Below are 17,035 nucleotides of genomic sequence, written 5' to 3'. Positions count from 1 at the left end.
TGAAATAAATAATTGAAGCAACAAATAAATCTCTGCAATCTGCAAAATATGCTTGTACATTTAATGCTATTACATTTAACCTAGCGACCACATTTCGTGACATTCTGTGAATTGCAATGCATGTCTGCTAATTATTGCGATTGCTGTATGTGCTGTACCAGTGTACCTAGGCAGCTGTTTTCCCTCTTTGTGGTGAAATTGCCAGTCTTCTCATGGAGCAAAGATTGTGTTACCTCAGAATATTTTCTCACATGCATCAGTGCATACTTTGCTTGAATGCTTCAGTCCACCCTTTTAAAGGGACACTGAGGACAACTCCATTGGGTCATTGGTCTCAGTAAATATTTGATTATTTCTCTCATTGTGGCTGTGTTGTCTGGCAGCAATTATGGCATATAGTATTTATTGGTGAGAAAATTTAAATTGGAAGCCTTCCCACGAGTCGATTCATGATGACCTTGCTGAAAAGGACGTGTCGCTGCCACATTAGAGTGGCTCACGACACAATATATCTTGCAGTAATCGGAACCAAAACTTCTGTGTGGAAGCATGCATTTTACTTTCAAAATTGGCCGGTAATGGCAGCATCTTTGTTCTGTTTCTTGGTCTTCCCATCCTTTTAAAACCTCTGCTTTCATTTTAAGTGGTCTCTGTAATGGTTTGTGGGGTTTAACGTCCCAAAGCGACTCGTGTGGTCTCTAAGATTAGAACACTGTATCTTAGCGATACAGGAAAACTGCTTTGCATCCTCCTTAGTGTCCCTTCAAAGGAATCTGACAATAAAAAACAATTCACAATAAGTATTTCAATATGTATTGCCATTTGCCTACTTTCTGCCTGTCGCTACTTGGAGCTTGTTTTACTTCACATAAGGAGCTTTGTTTAACAAAATAAATACAGTGTAAGTTTTCCTGGTGACTAATTAACCATATGAACAACTCCCTCTTGTGTAAACTCACTTTTCCTGGTGACTAATTAACCATATGAACAACTCCCTCTTGTGTAAACTCACTGAACATCTGAAATATGTTTCGTCAGCACTGCATTACTTCTGGGCTGCCATGAATGGCAGCTATGGCATGTGGTTTTTATGGTAGGCAACCACCTTGGTAGGAATGTTGCTTTGTGAGCTGCGTCGATTAGTGCCTGCCCAAGACTTGGACATCACTTAGGAATATACACGGTCAGCAGTAGGACGGTGTACATCGGACCTGTGTTGGCAGTCACTTTTTCAGAATTGCAGCGTTGGAACCAAGGACCATATGGCATTACCTTGGCCTGCATGCATGACAACACAACAAAACAGGACATAACTCCGCCTAACTGACAGGATTAAAATCTCCATGCATGCCTTGTGCTCAACACATCACTAAAGGCAACAAGCACTGTTTGCCATGTCAGTTACAGCAATGGTTCTAGCAAAACTACTTTCGCTGTGTAGTGTTTAATATTTTTAACAGTGCAAATTTACGCAGTTTTGTTACTCTTGCAATGATTTATGTCCATATACCTTTTTTATCCCATAGTTGCAGTTGGCTATTATGACATATGGAGTATTTTGTGACCACCCGAGGGTACTGTATGACCTGAAATCGAGATGCATGTGTGCATTTTGACACTACACAACCAATATGCAGTCCGCAATAAATGTTCCGTCTTGCGCTGGCAAGCAGACTGCTTAAATCTTTGAAAATGCAACACATCATTAGCATGATTGTGTGCAACAATATGAAGGGATATCAGTCCATATCTTTGCAGCTTTTGCATGCTGCAACTAGTCGCAAGGGCAATGACTGGACAAAGATGAAATCACGAACGCAGCACTGTTTATTTATTGTTTTGACACGTCTACATGCTTGTCTACAATGATGAGCACAACAGGGCAAGTAGAAATAACATCGATCGAATAGGATGCCGTGGGATGTTTTCTGAAAAAGAAAAAAAAAACAAAAAAAAACACTACTACAGGAATTCGACACAATAACTGTCTAGAGCTAGAGCAGCTGGAAGATACTGTGCAAAAATACCAGGACTTTCACAGCTTGTGCTTCGAGCCTTCAACTTTAGGAGTAAAACTAGAGGCAGGACTGCGTCGGGAGATGCGGAGAACATTTTTTCTTTGCGCGGGCGGTCTACCTCCCGGCACTCCTAAGTACAGAAGCTTACTTGAAAATATACCTGGATTCCACGGTTGCATGACTAGTCCAGTAGGCCGGCAGCGAGTCGCTTGAGAGCTGTGATGAATAGCTGGCCTTCCCGGTTGAGGTTCTATTTCCCGGTTAGTCCCGGGCTGGCTACCGCACCGGAGCTTCATAATAGATTAGCAGTGCCAAGCTGCCTGCATCAATTGGACACCGAATTCGGTGTTTGTACATCTGATAAAGGCAACGAAAATGGCAAAACAGTTGCCCTGCGGATGCACTAACCGACCTCTTGAAATCCAGCATAGAGAGGCAATTTCGTACAAATTACAGGCAAGGTCAATGTTACAGGCTCCAACCGGCCTTTTTATACTGGTATTTCCAGGTGTTTAAAGTTTACCATTGCTACTAAATAGTGGTGTCGAAGTCGAGGACAACGATAAAAATGACAGTGAGATTCCATGTTTTTTCGCATCCCATGTGTTGCGTTACTTGCGCTGTACACCTCAGTCCGATTGTATAGGCAACCTGCAATGGAGTTGGATGGATGGATGGATAAGGCTGAACCCTTTGAATCGGGCGGCGGCGCCACAGGCCGCCTAGCCTTGAATAGTAATATATAGTGTGGACCTATTCTTGCCTTCTTTTCAGCCACCAATCAGCTAACCTTCGTTTGGTTATTTCTACCCTTTTAAAGTCTATTTTCCCTTCATTATCCTTAAACCCCAATGCTTTGGCTAAATCTGGCCCATTGCCTTGAACTATAGGGCGGAGCCCTTTACAGGAAATTATTAAGTGTTCAGGCGTTTCCTCATCCTCCCCACACACCCTGCACAGCGTGTCTATCTCTTGGTACTTGACTCGGTACGTCTTAGTCCGCAATACTCCTGTCCTAGCCTCGAACAACAATGGGCTGCCCCTAGAATTATCGTAAATGTTTTCTTTGGCTATTTCCTGCTTGAACGTTCGGTACATTTCTAATGCTGATTTAGTCTCCATCCCCGTTTCCCACAGACCCCTCTCTGTTTCCTTAACCTTTTTCTTAATTGATAATTCCTGGCTGGTCCCCCTACTGCTGTCCAAATATTTGCTTGCCAATTTTCTTGTCCGCCTTCTCCATCTTGTGTCCACATTCCTCATGTAGAGGTAGCTGAAGACTTTCCTAGCCCACCGCTTTTCTTCCATTTTTCTCAATCGTTGCTCAAACGCTATCTTGCTGCCAGCTTCCCTGCTCTCAAAAGAAGACCATCCCAGGTCACCCTGCACACCTTGGTTTGGCGTATTCCCATGAGCTCCCAAAGCAAGCCTACCCACCCCGCGCTGTTTAATTTCCAACCGTGCTCGGACCTCTGATCTCATACACAGGACTGCGTTGGCAAAAGTCAGACTAGGAACCATCACCCCTTTCCAAATCCCTCGCACCACTTCATACCTATTGTAATTCCAAAGCGCCCTGTTTTTCATGACGGCTGCGTTTCTACTTCCCTTAGCTGCCACATATTTTTCATGCTCCGTTAGGTATTCAGCTCCAGTATTTATCCACACCCCAAGATACTTGTACTTATCCACTACTTCCAGCATGTCCTCCTGTATCCTATGTTCGCCGGTCTCATTATCATTAAAAATCATGACTGCCGATTTTTCCTTGCTAAACTGCAGACCTAACTTATCTCCCTCTGTACCGCAGATATCCATCAACTCCTGCAAATCTACCCTGTTGTCAGCCATCAGTACTATATCATCTGCATACATTAGTCCTGGTAATGACTGTGGGATAAATTCTCTTTGCTTGAATAAAGAAAGGTTGAAGCCGAGTCCACTCCCTTCTAGTTTAGCCTCTAATCCTTGCAGGTACAGCATTAACAACAAAGGTGACAGGGGACATCCTTGTCTAAGCCCCTTCTTTACCTCTACAGGCTTCGACACCTTTTTTTCCCATTTTATTAGCACTTGGTTATCCTTATAAATATCTTTTAAAAGATTAGTTACTCCGCTTTCCACACCTAACACATCCAGAATACTCCATAAGGCTTCTTGAAGTACACTGTCATAGGCTCCTTTGATATCTAGAAAAGCTAGCCATAGGGGTCTGTGTTCCTTTTCTGCTACCTCGATACACTGTGTCAATGAGAACAGATTGTCCTCTAACCTCCTTTGTTTCCGGAAGCCATTCTGCAGCTCTCCCAGCACCCCCTTGCTCTCTACCCATGCCTGCAGTCTGTCCTTTATAATCTGCATCACCACCCTGTAGACCACTGATGTTACTGTTATGGGACGGTAGTTGCCTATGTCAGCTTTGTCCCCCTTTCCCTTATATATCATGCTCATTCTACTTAGTCTCCATTCATCAGGAACTTTGCCATCCATTAACATTTTGCTCACCACCTCTCTTAACGTTTCCTTAGACTTTGGGCCCAACATCTTTAATAACCTAACAGGAATACCATCTGGGCCTGCTGATGTGCTACTTGGTACTCTCTTCTCAGCCCTTTCCCACTCTCTTTGTCCAATCGGAACAATCGCACTAACCGGTCTATCGTCCTCTACTAAGGCACCTACTACATTTCTTTGTTCTTTAAACTTTTCTGACATCGTTAGTCGTATATGCTCTATTACCTTTTCCCCTTCTAGCCGAATACCTTGATCTGTAACAATAGACCTCTGCTCTAGGCTAGTCTTATTACTCAGGGAATTCAAGTGTTGCCAGAATTTCTTAGCTGCATTTTTATCCCTTTTGTTTACTTCTGACAGCCACTGGGAACCTTGTCTTCTAATTTTCTCATTGATTAAGTAGGATGCCTCCCTTCTACATTTTATGTATTTATCCCATTTTCTCTCAACGTCTGCTTCTGGGTCTCCCCTATGCTTAGAATATCTGTGTTCCCTGGAGGCTTCCTGGCGTTTCTCTATGGCCTTCTTCACCTCCCCATCCCACCAGCTCTTTGGTTTTCGTCTTGTCCTTTTTTTCCTGACTCGCACCTTAGCCAACTCTAGCCCAAACAGTCCCATTAACTTTGTGTATGTCCACTCTGCTTTCTTATCCTTAGAGATTACTGCTTTAATTTGGGTGCTTGCTGTTTCTATTTGCTGCTCCGAGTAAAAGATCCCATCTGGCTGGTCATCATGTTTCATTCTTGAATTAGTTTTTATTCCAAAACTCATCTTGATACGTTTATGATCACTGCCTAGACTCCTGGCACCATGTTCATCTATGTTCATGACCCTTAGCCTATCGTACATCCTGTGTGACATTATCGCATAATCTATTGTCGAATGCAGACACCCTACCTCCCACGTTATGACCCCGTCACACTTCTCAGTACTGTTACAGACAACTAAGTCGTGTCTTTCACACATATCCAGCAGCATGGTACCTGTCGAGTCTGTGTATCCATCTATATCTTCTATATGAGCATTCATGTCCCCTACTATAATTATTTCGCATCCTTTTCCTAGCTCATTAATGTCACCTGCTATACATTCTACCATTTTTTTGTTTTCCTCTTTGGTAGTTGCTCCTGTCCACAGGTATACAAAGCCAAGGAGTGTTTGCTCCCCTGCCACTTTTCCTTTTAGCCATAAATGTTCCTTACATTCCTGTTTGACTCTTTGCCAATTTGTACTTTTATGGATGAATGCCCCAATTCCCCCTCCCTTTCTGCTGCCCTCTGTTCTGTTGCAGTATTCCCATGCATAATCAGGGTTACAGGGTGGTTGCTCCATGTCCCGAAGATGCGTCTCCACAAATCCATAAACCATTAACTTCTCCTGCCTAAGCTGCTCTTCTATTTCCTCCCATTTTAGCCTATTCCTGCCTCCTTGCATGTTAATATACCCTATGTCTGAATTAATTTGGCTCTTGCGCTTATGTCTGTTGCTTCTCCTATGGCTTCTATGTTTCCCTAGTCTATGTTCGTCCTCTTGGTCGCCTTTGTTTATACTGGTGGCTTCAGGGCCCTGGGCCCTCCTAAAAAAGCTGTTGCCTGGCGGCCTATCCTGCCTCCTACCCTCCTACCGGTGGCCCGGCTGTAGTGGATGCCTTCTCGTGCAAACGGGTGGAGGCCGGCCTCGTACACATCCCTGTTAACCTCCATTGTGGTGTACCCAAGTCGTCGGCTTAGGCTCCTAATGACCCGGTTGGCTTCGACTACTCTCCCCTCTGTTCTGCTGGACTGCCCTTCTACTTCCGGGATTGTGCATACAGTCACGTGTACTTTCTCAGAGGCCTCCTTTATGTTATTTATACCTACCTCTAACTGCCTCCCGAGATTCCGGCTCGTCCCCTTCAAGACATCATTGAGTCCAGCATGGATGATGACCAGGGTTTCTACATCCCTGTTGTTCCCTACCACCTCCTGGGCTTTGGTCATCGCTTCAACCATACCTTTCCCCGATTGGGCCTCCACCTTCAAACGCCTGTCACTGTTGCTAGGACAGCTTCCTCAAACCTTGCTACATTTGAGTCCCCCACCACCAGAACTCTCCTACGATCCAGCCTTTCATCTCCAGCTTGCGCTAACTGCCGCCCGGTTCGCTCTCGTTGGTTCTCCTGTCGTAGCGGCGTTTCACCTTTCTCGCGCGATTCCGGGCTTGTCGCTAGCCCTCCCGCCAACTGTTTTGCTACTTCGCTGTAGCATCGTGTAGCCGCCTCTTGCGACTCCACCGCCACCGGGTGATCTTCTCTGCCCGCCTCCTTTCCATCTCCGTCATCATGAGGGCTCTTAACGATGGTCTCATCCACCCCCTGACTTTGCTCCGACCCGGGGTCTTTCGCTGTCCGCGCCATAAGCGCCTTCACCTGACCTTCCAGCTCGGCTCGCTTTTGTTGTTCTTCCCTGAGCTGAGACCCTATCTCCTCTAGCTGGTCGGTCTTTGCCCCTTCCATCCTAACCAGCTCTACTGCCTGTGCCTCCAGCGCCATCCTTTTCTCCCTCTCAACCTTCAGGTCCCTCCCGAGCTCCTGAATCTTTACGGCCCATTCACCCTCCAGCCTCAGAATGGTCTCCTTAAACCTAACGCACAACTTGCACGAGAAACTAGTCTCCCCGCGTCATCTAAGCTTTCAAAACCAGTTTCATCCATGTAGCACCAGCGCCTGCACTCGTCACATTGCACCAGCTCCTCGCCCCCCATGTCTTCCTTAACTTTACGACCCATAGGCAGCCCGCCCACCTACCTAGGGAAAATCGGTTACCTCCGCTTTCCCTGGTCCTATGATTGAAATTAGTGCTTTAACGCATGCAGGAGAATACGCTTTCAAAGCTAAACAATAAATATAAAAGCGCACTTAGCTTCGGACGACGTCGCTGGCAAATTCCCTCGGAGTCCCCAGAAGTCTGCACGTGGTCCGCACAACACCAGTAGTAACAGTAACAGGAGTTTGCTGCAGTAACAGGAGTAACAGTAACACCAGTAGTAACAGTAACAGGAGTTTGCTGAGACATGTGGCGCCACCTGGCGGCCGACGGGAGCTAATACTGAGGCGGCGCAGAAGCAGACGCCGTATATGTTGCGGCCGCTGTGTTCCTTCTGCGTTCGCTTTTTGTTATGCCAGTGAGTGTGATATACTCATTTAGTGACTTAGGTGGCCTCGTGCGATGCTTCGACTACTACGGATGTGAACAAGGATAAAAATAAGCGCAGGGGCGGCGAGAAAGACTGCCACAATCACGAAGGAAACCTAAGCGTACCGCTTGATGGGAGAACCTGGTGAGTAATGTAACTGAAATTCGTTTTGTTATGGGGCCATTGGCGTACAGACGCCAAGAAGCTAAAATAAGACGATTGCCCATGAGCGGATGAAACGGTATAAACTTCTGACTCGGGGAGTCGCACGCTGGTTGGGGCACACTACTCAGTACGCGCTCCGAGCTGCAAAATTTGGAGTGTACTGGTATATGTTGTGCAAGATCGAGTGGCATACGTCCAGAAAAGTAACAAAGCCGCGCAGCCGCAGCATCGTATTCCAGCCGCATTTCAACGGAAGCGAAATTAAAAAAAAAAAATGTGTGTGGATCTGTGAACCGGATTTCTAATGCGGTGTCTATTCGGAACCACAAAGCCAAAATATCTTCAAAACTTCCAGTTACAGATTTCAATAGCATATTTATCTGTAAATTAGTTCTTATGGTGCTGAAAAAGTCGAAGTGGCGGAGTGTAGAGGCCCGTGATACTGTATACGCTGAGAATGGAACTTAGTTCTATCGTTCCGCGCTAAATATTTCTTTCACCGACTGCTCAAGCTACTCAAGAGTCTCTTGTCCCAGACGATAGACTATTTCATCATTACTAGCAACAGTAAAAAATTATAACTCTTAACGACCTCCTTTACGAAAGCTTTGCCGTTGAGTGCCAGCATTACCCGCCCCCTGCTCCCCGCCCCCGGCACGCACAGTTTTCGTTGATGACGCACGCTACAACCGCACAGTGCTTGCAATCGCCACGATATCCGTAGCGGGTACCGCACCATGCCTCCTGTAACTTCCGCGGCACTGTCGAAAGGTGCACCACGAACAAAAGTGTTCGTCATGGTATTAAACTGTAAAAGAAAACCGCGAGGAAATTATTATGCTGCTGTAATCAAACAGCAAGAACAAAAAAAGAAGAAACGGCGATCGATCTCTTCTCAGGTTCTCTCTGCACTTTCAATGTTTGGGTATGAGGTGTGAACGCAATAGGTAAATAAAAAGCTACGTTTACAACATTTCTCATTCATTTAATTATTTCTTAATTCATCATCACATATCTGACTGATGCTCCGAGAGAATAAATTTCGTTAAAAAGAAATCTCCGTCTACTCACGCGAAATTCAAAGCTGTACGCGCGGGTGTTCCGTCGCGAGCGGCGCGCACTTCGCGGTGACGACGACACCGTTCACGTTTTAAACATGAGCATTCTCGAACAGGCGGTGTCCTTTCGTCAGTATTGGTTTTCGGAAGTAGTTCTGAAGACATTCGATTGCCTTAAAACTGCAAAAAATGAGAGCCGAGATGCTTCCCGCCATACAACGCGAACGCAACCCGACCGCGCCGGCCTACTCAGATTACTCGGCGCCGCCGTTGGCGGCGCTGAACGCTGCGCTCCACTAGCGCCGCCTGGCCACTGCAGGTTGCCTATACGTACTTTCGGATGATCCAAAGGCAGTGAGTGACTCGTATAAATTTCGGGAAATGCAAGTAAGTATATGGAATGCTGAATACACCAGTTACTTGCAACATACTGCAGGCATGTTCCATCGACAAGGGCGGGCTGACACGCATTGCAGAACTAGCGTCGCTGAGTCCACAGGTCGGAGACGGTGCTATCACAGTATGCCGCTTGACGAACAGCAGTACGCGAGGCCGAAGCTCAAGGAGTATTATAACAAGTGGAAAGGAACACCTGGGAACACGGCCACACACGGCCACTCGGCTACGATATTCAAACTACGATGCCAAGAAACCCGTCCGCCACCATCGCCACAGTCAAGTCCGGCTTGCGAGTTACCCAGTGTATAGAAACAGCAGCCGCAAGTCAGAGACCATTATGGATAGCGTTTTTAGATATTAAAGGGGCATACGACAGTGTAGATCAGAAAACACTGTGGCAAGGTCAATGTACAATTGGTCGCGCAACTTGGAAGAAAACGCGTGCAGCTGCCTACTGCCAGCGGCATCAACTCGATGATGAGACCTGCCGGTCGCCACCGCGCGATCTTGATAAGCTGCGCATGCGCGAGAAGAAAGAAGGTAGGTGAGGAGGATTTGTTTGTAATCTGGCGGATGTGACATAATAAATTGCCTATTTTTGTTTTTTGCTTGCGTGTACTCTCGAACCCAGACGCTTTTTTTTATATCGCCGCCTCCGCAGCCGCAGGTGCCTTTTTCTTTTTTTTCCCCTTTTCAATTTTGGCGCGCAGTGGTACAAGCAGTACAAGCAAGCGGGAGGCTTGTTCGCGCCGCGTTGTTTCAGATTGACCGGACTGGAATGGATTCTGCAAAATATATTGGGTGGCACGCATCCCTGCTGCTTTCTCTAAACTTTCGTGAGTACTGCGAAATACAGCGCAAAGCACGTGTTGCATTCCGTACTTGCCTCGCCAACTCATTGCACCGCTGCCCCCTCGTTACAAATTGTTTGGAATTTTTTTTCTGCATCAACGCGCTATTGTTTAGCGATCTCAATTATTTTTTCGTAATCTTGCTATGAGTCTATTTATCAGTGACTTCAAGTGAAGTGTAGAGGAACTAGGGAGCCCTTTTTCGTGCGCCTAAAAGCAGTCCCGGCGGCTCGCACGAAAGGGCTTTCCTTTTGTAGTTCATTTTCGAATACGCCTCCGTTTGGCCCCGGCTAGCCCTGTCCCAGCAAGAGCAACCATCTCTGTTTCCTTTCAGTGTGTACCGAAATAATCTTGATGCACGGCGATTGTGAAATCTTGGCTTCGTCGCAGCTTCTGCTCATGGCCTCTCCCGATGGTATGCCTTGTGCCTCATGAAAAGGTGAGTAGCACTTACTTGAGTGCACCCGCTTGTAAAAATATGTGCTGGCAAAATCCGGTTGCTCCACAAGGGTGCTAATATATGGAATCAAACTGACTTTATTTATGAAGATAGTCCACAGCATGACTTTGATGTGGCCAGGGCATGAATTTCGATCAGCACCGCCACAGCCAAAGCAATAAAAAGCGGGAGAGTATCGAAATTAATGGGGGCTCAACAGCGCAAAACATACACAGACCAAGAAATAAACGAAACGAGACACACGAACAGCGCTGAACGTACAGCTGATTTTTTTTTATTGGGAAGAATCACATCATATATACGCACACGGAGAAACAGCGCACATGCGCAACGTCAACGACCTCAAGTTTTGGTAAAAAAGAAAAAAAAAAGCATTTAAAAGCACGAGTGCATCGGCAGAACTGCTGCCCACTGTGCAGCATATTCATTTCCCGAGGAGATAATGTGGCAAAAGCCGTACTCACGCACCCTTTACTTTTTCTGATGTGAAAAGCTTTCGCTACTTCTGTAGTGCACTGGTAAGAATGAACCTGTCATCAAAAAATGACGTGCATTCGCACGTGGATCAGTGCTTCGCTAGGTTAGTTTCTCTTTTTCAGCAAATTAGCGTGCTCCATGAGCCGCACTTTAATGCATTGCACAGTCTGGCCTATGTAGGTAAGGCCACAGGACAGAGGGATTTGATATACTATGCCAGTCTTACAAGGAACATATCTATTTTCATGATTTATGTTGCACACATTTATTCTGCCCCCTCGTGCATTCTTTGAACCGCGGCTCCCACTCTTTCTAGTTTGTTAGGAGAAGGAAACAGAACGTTTACATTATGCTTGCTTCCTACTCTTTTAATTCGGTGCAACAGCGTGTGTACATATGGCATGACTACTACATACCTTTCTTCTTCCTTCCTCCGAACACCTTTCCCGCCCTCACATGCTTGAAGACAATTTTAGCGCGCAGAGGACTTTGTCTGCACTCGAGACGAGAACTGAGTTCAGGAAACCAGCTTCCCTGCATTTGTCCGCCTGAGTTAAGAGACTGGACATCATTTTATGATGACAAGATTTCTTCACTGCCATGCCTACGCATCCCGTAACAATACTACATTTTACGAGCTTTGAATGACCTGTAATTCAGAAGGGGCTTTTCACTCCTAGGTGAATACTGCCGACAGACATGGTGGGGTTGGAAAGACAAATCGAGAAATTGTAAGGCTGTTTCTTGGAGGACTTCATGCGTGAGCCTTAGTCCCGACCCATCACGTGCAAAAACATCAAGAACATTTGACACAAATTCAGGATTCACAGAGCTAGCTAGCACCAGAAAATCCTCCACGAAACGGAAAATGTGCATGCAACAACTGGCTAAATCATTCTCAACTTTCATATCAACCCTGCTTAGATAAATGTCGCTGAGGATGGGAGCTACCTTGGCACCTATGCACACACCAGATTTTTGCGTATAAAGTCGACCATCTCTTTCAACAAACGTGTTACTCAGGTAGTAAGATAACATTTCCAAAAAGGATCCGGTTAAGGTTCCATGCTCATTTTGGAACCAGCATTCATCATTGTCCTCCGTAATACATTGCTGAACATACTGGATGAGTTGAGAGTGTGGAAGAGATTATACAAATCAACCACATCTACGCTAAAACCAGCACTGTATATCAAGCTCTCATTTTGGAGCAAATCAGCAACTGCCTCAGAATTAGGAACGAGAAATGGATCCTTTACTCGAAGTGACGACAAATATTTGCAAAGATAGTAGACACAACCAACTGCCATGAATTGCAGAATTCATACTTTCATTCATTATACTTTCTGTGTTGTAACAAAATCCTTCACGTCTTACCTTTCCCAGGAGTAGGCATTTATTGCATTGTTCTGATTTCCAGGTCCTTCCCTGTCTTTGGTGCGTGTGCTGAAACAGGGATCCTTTGGAGGCAACCTGCAGCTTTCTTCTGTGCTTTTGAATCTGCCTTAGTTTCCATTGGATAGCTGTGGCTGGTACGTGTGGGCAAAGGCGTTTCATATTTGCAGACCAGCATATATATGGTCCAGTGCTTGTCAAGCCAACAATTTTTTTCGGTACAAAGTATGATGCTGCTGCAGTTCCACAAAAAAAAAAAACGTTTTTACAATTTATAGACAGCTTACCTTCAAGTTCTTCGATTTTGTGATGGTGTATATATGGTATGCTACCACTGTTTTTTTTTTTTTCCTGTCATGCTAATGCATCAAGGATAATGCTAGGCTGTTATGGCTAGCATGATCTGCTAAGGTAAAGGTGCCGGTTTCATTCCACACCAACTGATACAGGTTGTGGGAATCTCTTTTTAAAAATCATAGCAAATTGTATTGCTATGAAGAATATTATCCCAGCTTGTTTTTGGCGAAAAAATATTTTCTGCCCATGACCACCATCTTAAAGGAGTATAGACGCCAAATTTTGGTGGCATTTTTGTAAGACATTCTTGTATACGGATCGCCAAGTGGTTTTTGCCTACGACTGCTAAATAATTTTCAGTTCAATTTTCTTTTCTCGCCAGTTTCGGTTTCAGCAGCTGAGAGATGGCTGTGACATCACAATCAAGTCCAAGCCATGCACAGCATGAAAAAGCCGCAGTATAATCTCCAGCTCTTCAATTGTTGTGATTCCTGTTCTTGAGGCAGGCTGGCTTCAGCGTTGCAGTGAATTTAAACATCACAGGATATCACAATTTTTTTTCACCCGTCACGTGACCTAGACTTAACTTTGGCGTAACAGCCATCACACGGCTTTTGAAACCGAAACGGATGAGGAAAGAAATTCAATGATATATTGTGTAGCGGTCATAGGTGGATATCACCTGGTGCTTTCTGTACAGTAATACCTTGCACATCATTACAGCTAATAAAACACGAACTCAAAAATTAGGTGTCTATAGGTCTCCGCCATGTTTAAAACAAACAAAGCAATCAAAGTGGCGCGGCAGTCGTCTATGGCCCCAGAGCAGGCGGAAAGCACGGGAGCGGCACTGTGGTGCCACCCCACTGCTGTGGCCATACTTGCCAAGAGCACGCGCTGTGTGAGTACAAAAGCAATACTTGGAAAAACTTCACGTACACAGCATGCATCGCCTTGTCCTGCACACCATACCAGACCAAGAGCGCGTTCAAAGCACACGAGCGAAGTTGTTGCTGCCTTGAAAATGAGCAGCGTTGATAGATATCTATTTGCTATTTGCCCAGCACATTAGCCGCGGAATGCGTCGAGAATTGCAAAGCTTTGGGTGCATACAACAACTTTTAGTCGGGTAAGTGGAATGTGATTTTTGTCGTTCGTAAACAGCACACGTAAACCAGGTAGAAAGTGTTCCGCTCAAAACATCATTGCATTCTCGGATGATTCTTCATACCAAGCATCAAATGAGCGTTGTTGGTAAGCATGGCAACAGTAGCAAGGGCACTGTGCTTGGCACCGTACAGGTTTGCTTATCCTTGCATTATTCCTTTAAATCACCACGCTGCACGCCTATCTGTTCTGTTCGTGGGATGTTATTGGCGTCAGCGTTTATAATTTCTTCATGGGTATTCAAGCTTTTAGCTTGCATTACAAGCTGCAGCGTCCACATGCTGGTTCCGTAGTTAGGGCTACCCAGTTCGGTCCCGGCCGCCGTGACCACGTTTCTATGTAGGATAAACTCTGAATGCGACAGTGTGCCATGCAGTACGTAGTTGATGTAAAGATCCTCAAAATCTGAAACAGGGGCCCATATGTCGCTCGGGACGCCCAACCCCACAACTCGCATTCAAAATTAGCTGCAGTGAATACCCCTCAAACCCCTCGGTATAATAAAATTCATCTCCAATTGAGCAAATCAGTGGCTGTCAGCGCACGCACATAATTTGAGGTGAACAAAGCTAATGTTAGCCAGACAATATAACCACGGAGGAGTGCAATACTGATCGCATGCGCAGCAGCTCACTATGCACATAATACATACAACTAGAAAGTGAAAAAAAAATTTCCTTCAGGAATTGCTTACATTATAAACAGGTCTACGCATTAATATACTGGCTGCCTCGTCAACATTTTACGTGCACTCACAAAATACCATTACGCGTCATAAAGAAGGCCAAACTCGAGTTATTCATGACCTTTGAGCCCGTAACCGCTCTTGCGTGAAGGTGTCGGTATCCAGCCTTCGCGCCACACTGCGATGGCCCACTGTTTACGGCGACCTTTGCCCATAAGAAACCTGTGCAAGCTTACTAAACTTTGCGTTCTTTACCTTCCAGCACATGCCACGGTGATGCAACTAGTCAGCATGGTGCTTTGTTTTTTATTTTTTCGGCTGCAGCAAACCATCGCACAATCACAGTAGGCGAAAGCAACTGAAGCATTGCTTTTCCTACCACGCGAAAGTCTGTAATTACGACAGGGCCACTGCATCTTCATGACGTAGCCAGAGTGAAGGTGGTCTATACTCCTTTAAGTTTGCAAGTAATAGCAAAACCTAGTCACACAGATAAATTTGTAAAAAAATTAACTTTTTGATGCATCACTATAAACAAAAATTTTCATATTAATAAAATGCATTGTTCTTTTGATGTGCAGGAAATAAACAAACTCTGCCTTATATTTGTTCAAATATAAATCATAAAATATGGTACAAAAAGCTGAAATTTTGAAATGTTTATCAAATTTTATATTCTTATGGTACTAGGCACTAGACTAGAGTGCCTGGGTTCGAATCTGACTGCCGGCAGCTGCGTTTCGATGGATGCAAAGCGGAGAGGCATCTGTGTGCTGTGCGATGTCAATGCATGTTAAAGATCCCCAGGTGGTCAAAATTACTCCGTAGCCCTCCACTATGGGGCCTCTCTCCTTCCGCTTTCGCTCCCATCTTCCTTCCCTTGTAGCGTGATTCAGGTGTCCACGGGAGAACTTTTCCTTTCCTGTAAGCCAATTATTACTATTATAGTACTCAATCTATTTCTCCAACTTTTTTAGAAGACAAAAAGCCTATAAAAGAGATCAAACAATGTAAGGTGCACCTGCAAAAATATTCTAAATCAGAGAAAATTACCTTATTGAGGTTTGAGGTTTATTCCTCAGTCAGTTATGTAATGAAGTGGCCCTATTAAAGATATGAAAAATACTAATTTGCACAGAGCCATTCATTGCCATTTAATACTGAAAGTTTAATCAGGGTGCTTTTAAGTGAGAAAATAATTTCTCATGTTGAGCCTTTGCAGGCAACCACGGTGTTGCTCTGTGCCTGCTCATCGCAGCAGCCCACTTTCTGCTGGCTGCGAACTAGCAGTCCACTGCTTGAGTGCAATGGTGCTTTAGGCCTGGGCACTGTCAGGTTTAAATGTGCAAATTTTTTGCAGTTATATATGTGTATTGTAAAGAAGAAGTTCCGATTAAGCGGACAGATAGCCGAGGAGGAGGAAGCGGAAGTGCTTTTGCGGACCAGCTGACTCAAAAGTTAAGCCACCACCGCTCTGGTTCTTCTCGCTACCAGTGCCTGGATCCCCACTTAACACTTGGTGGAGGTGCGGGGTAATATATATATATATATATATATATATATATATATATATATATATATATATATATATATATATATTTTTTTTTGCATGACAGTACCATGCAATGGCATTTATTTTTTAGAGCTTAATCTAATTTGTGCTTTAGATGAAAAAAAAAAACATTTCCATTCGCTTTGAACCCTGGCGTTGCTCTGTGCTTGCTCTTCACTGCAATGGATGCTGGAGCTGATGTCAAGGAGACATGTAACAACACCTTGTGGGGGTTCTCGCAGGACTCTGGCTCTGTGCTCAGGACGGAACGCCCCGCCGCTAGCTCTGACCACATCCGTGGCAGGGAAGAACGAAACACTGAGGCAGAGCCACCGGGCTGGGCTGTTTATTGGGAGTGCCCAATTTTTATCCTTGGTCATAGCAGCATCCGCGGGCTCTGGCGTCGCGGCGGCGTCTCCCCCCGATGAGACGCTGTGCATCGATATGAGAGGGTAGGGGGAAGGAGGGGCCGCCCGGAACACTACGCCAGGTCTCTCGCCCCTGCCCTCTCCGCCACTGCTTCAGGGGAAGGAGAGAGATGAGGTATCCCCGTGAGGCAGACAGAGCCGTGTCGTGCAAGCGTGGGTAATCTTAAATTCCCACACCCTCCTCCCTTAATCATGACCTCCACCTGGGTGCCGTTTTCCCCTTGGGAGTTGCTCGGCTGGTCCTTCAGCAGGCCCATGTAATACAGGAATCAGGGCAGGGGTCAGGACTTGGGTTGTTGGGCTCTGCTCCTGGTGCCGCTGCCAAAGTGAGGAAGGCCACCCCCTATGCCGAGCGGGCCCCGCATGCAGGCCGTACATTCGACTCGTTCTGTTGA

This window comes from Amblyomma maculatum, chromosome 1 (genome assembly GCF_055883805.1).
Source record: "Amblyomma maculatum isolate TAMU_Amacu chromosome 1, ASM5588380v1, whole genome shotgun sequence".
In the NCBI taxonomy this organism is placed as follows: Eukaryota; Metazoa; Arthropoda; class Arachnida; order Ixodida; family Ixodidae; genus Amblyomma; species Amblyomma maculatum.
This window is presented reverse-complemented; position numbering follows the sequence as displayed.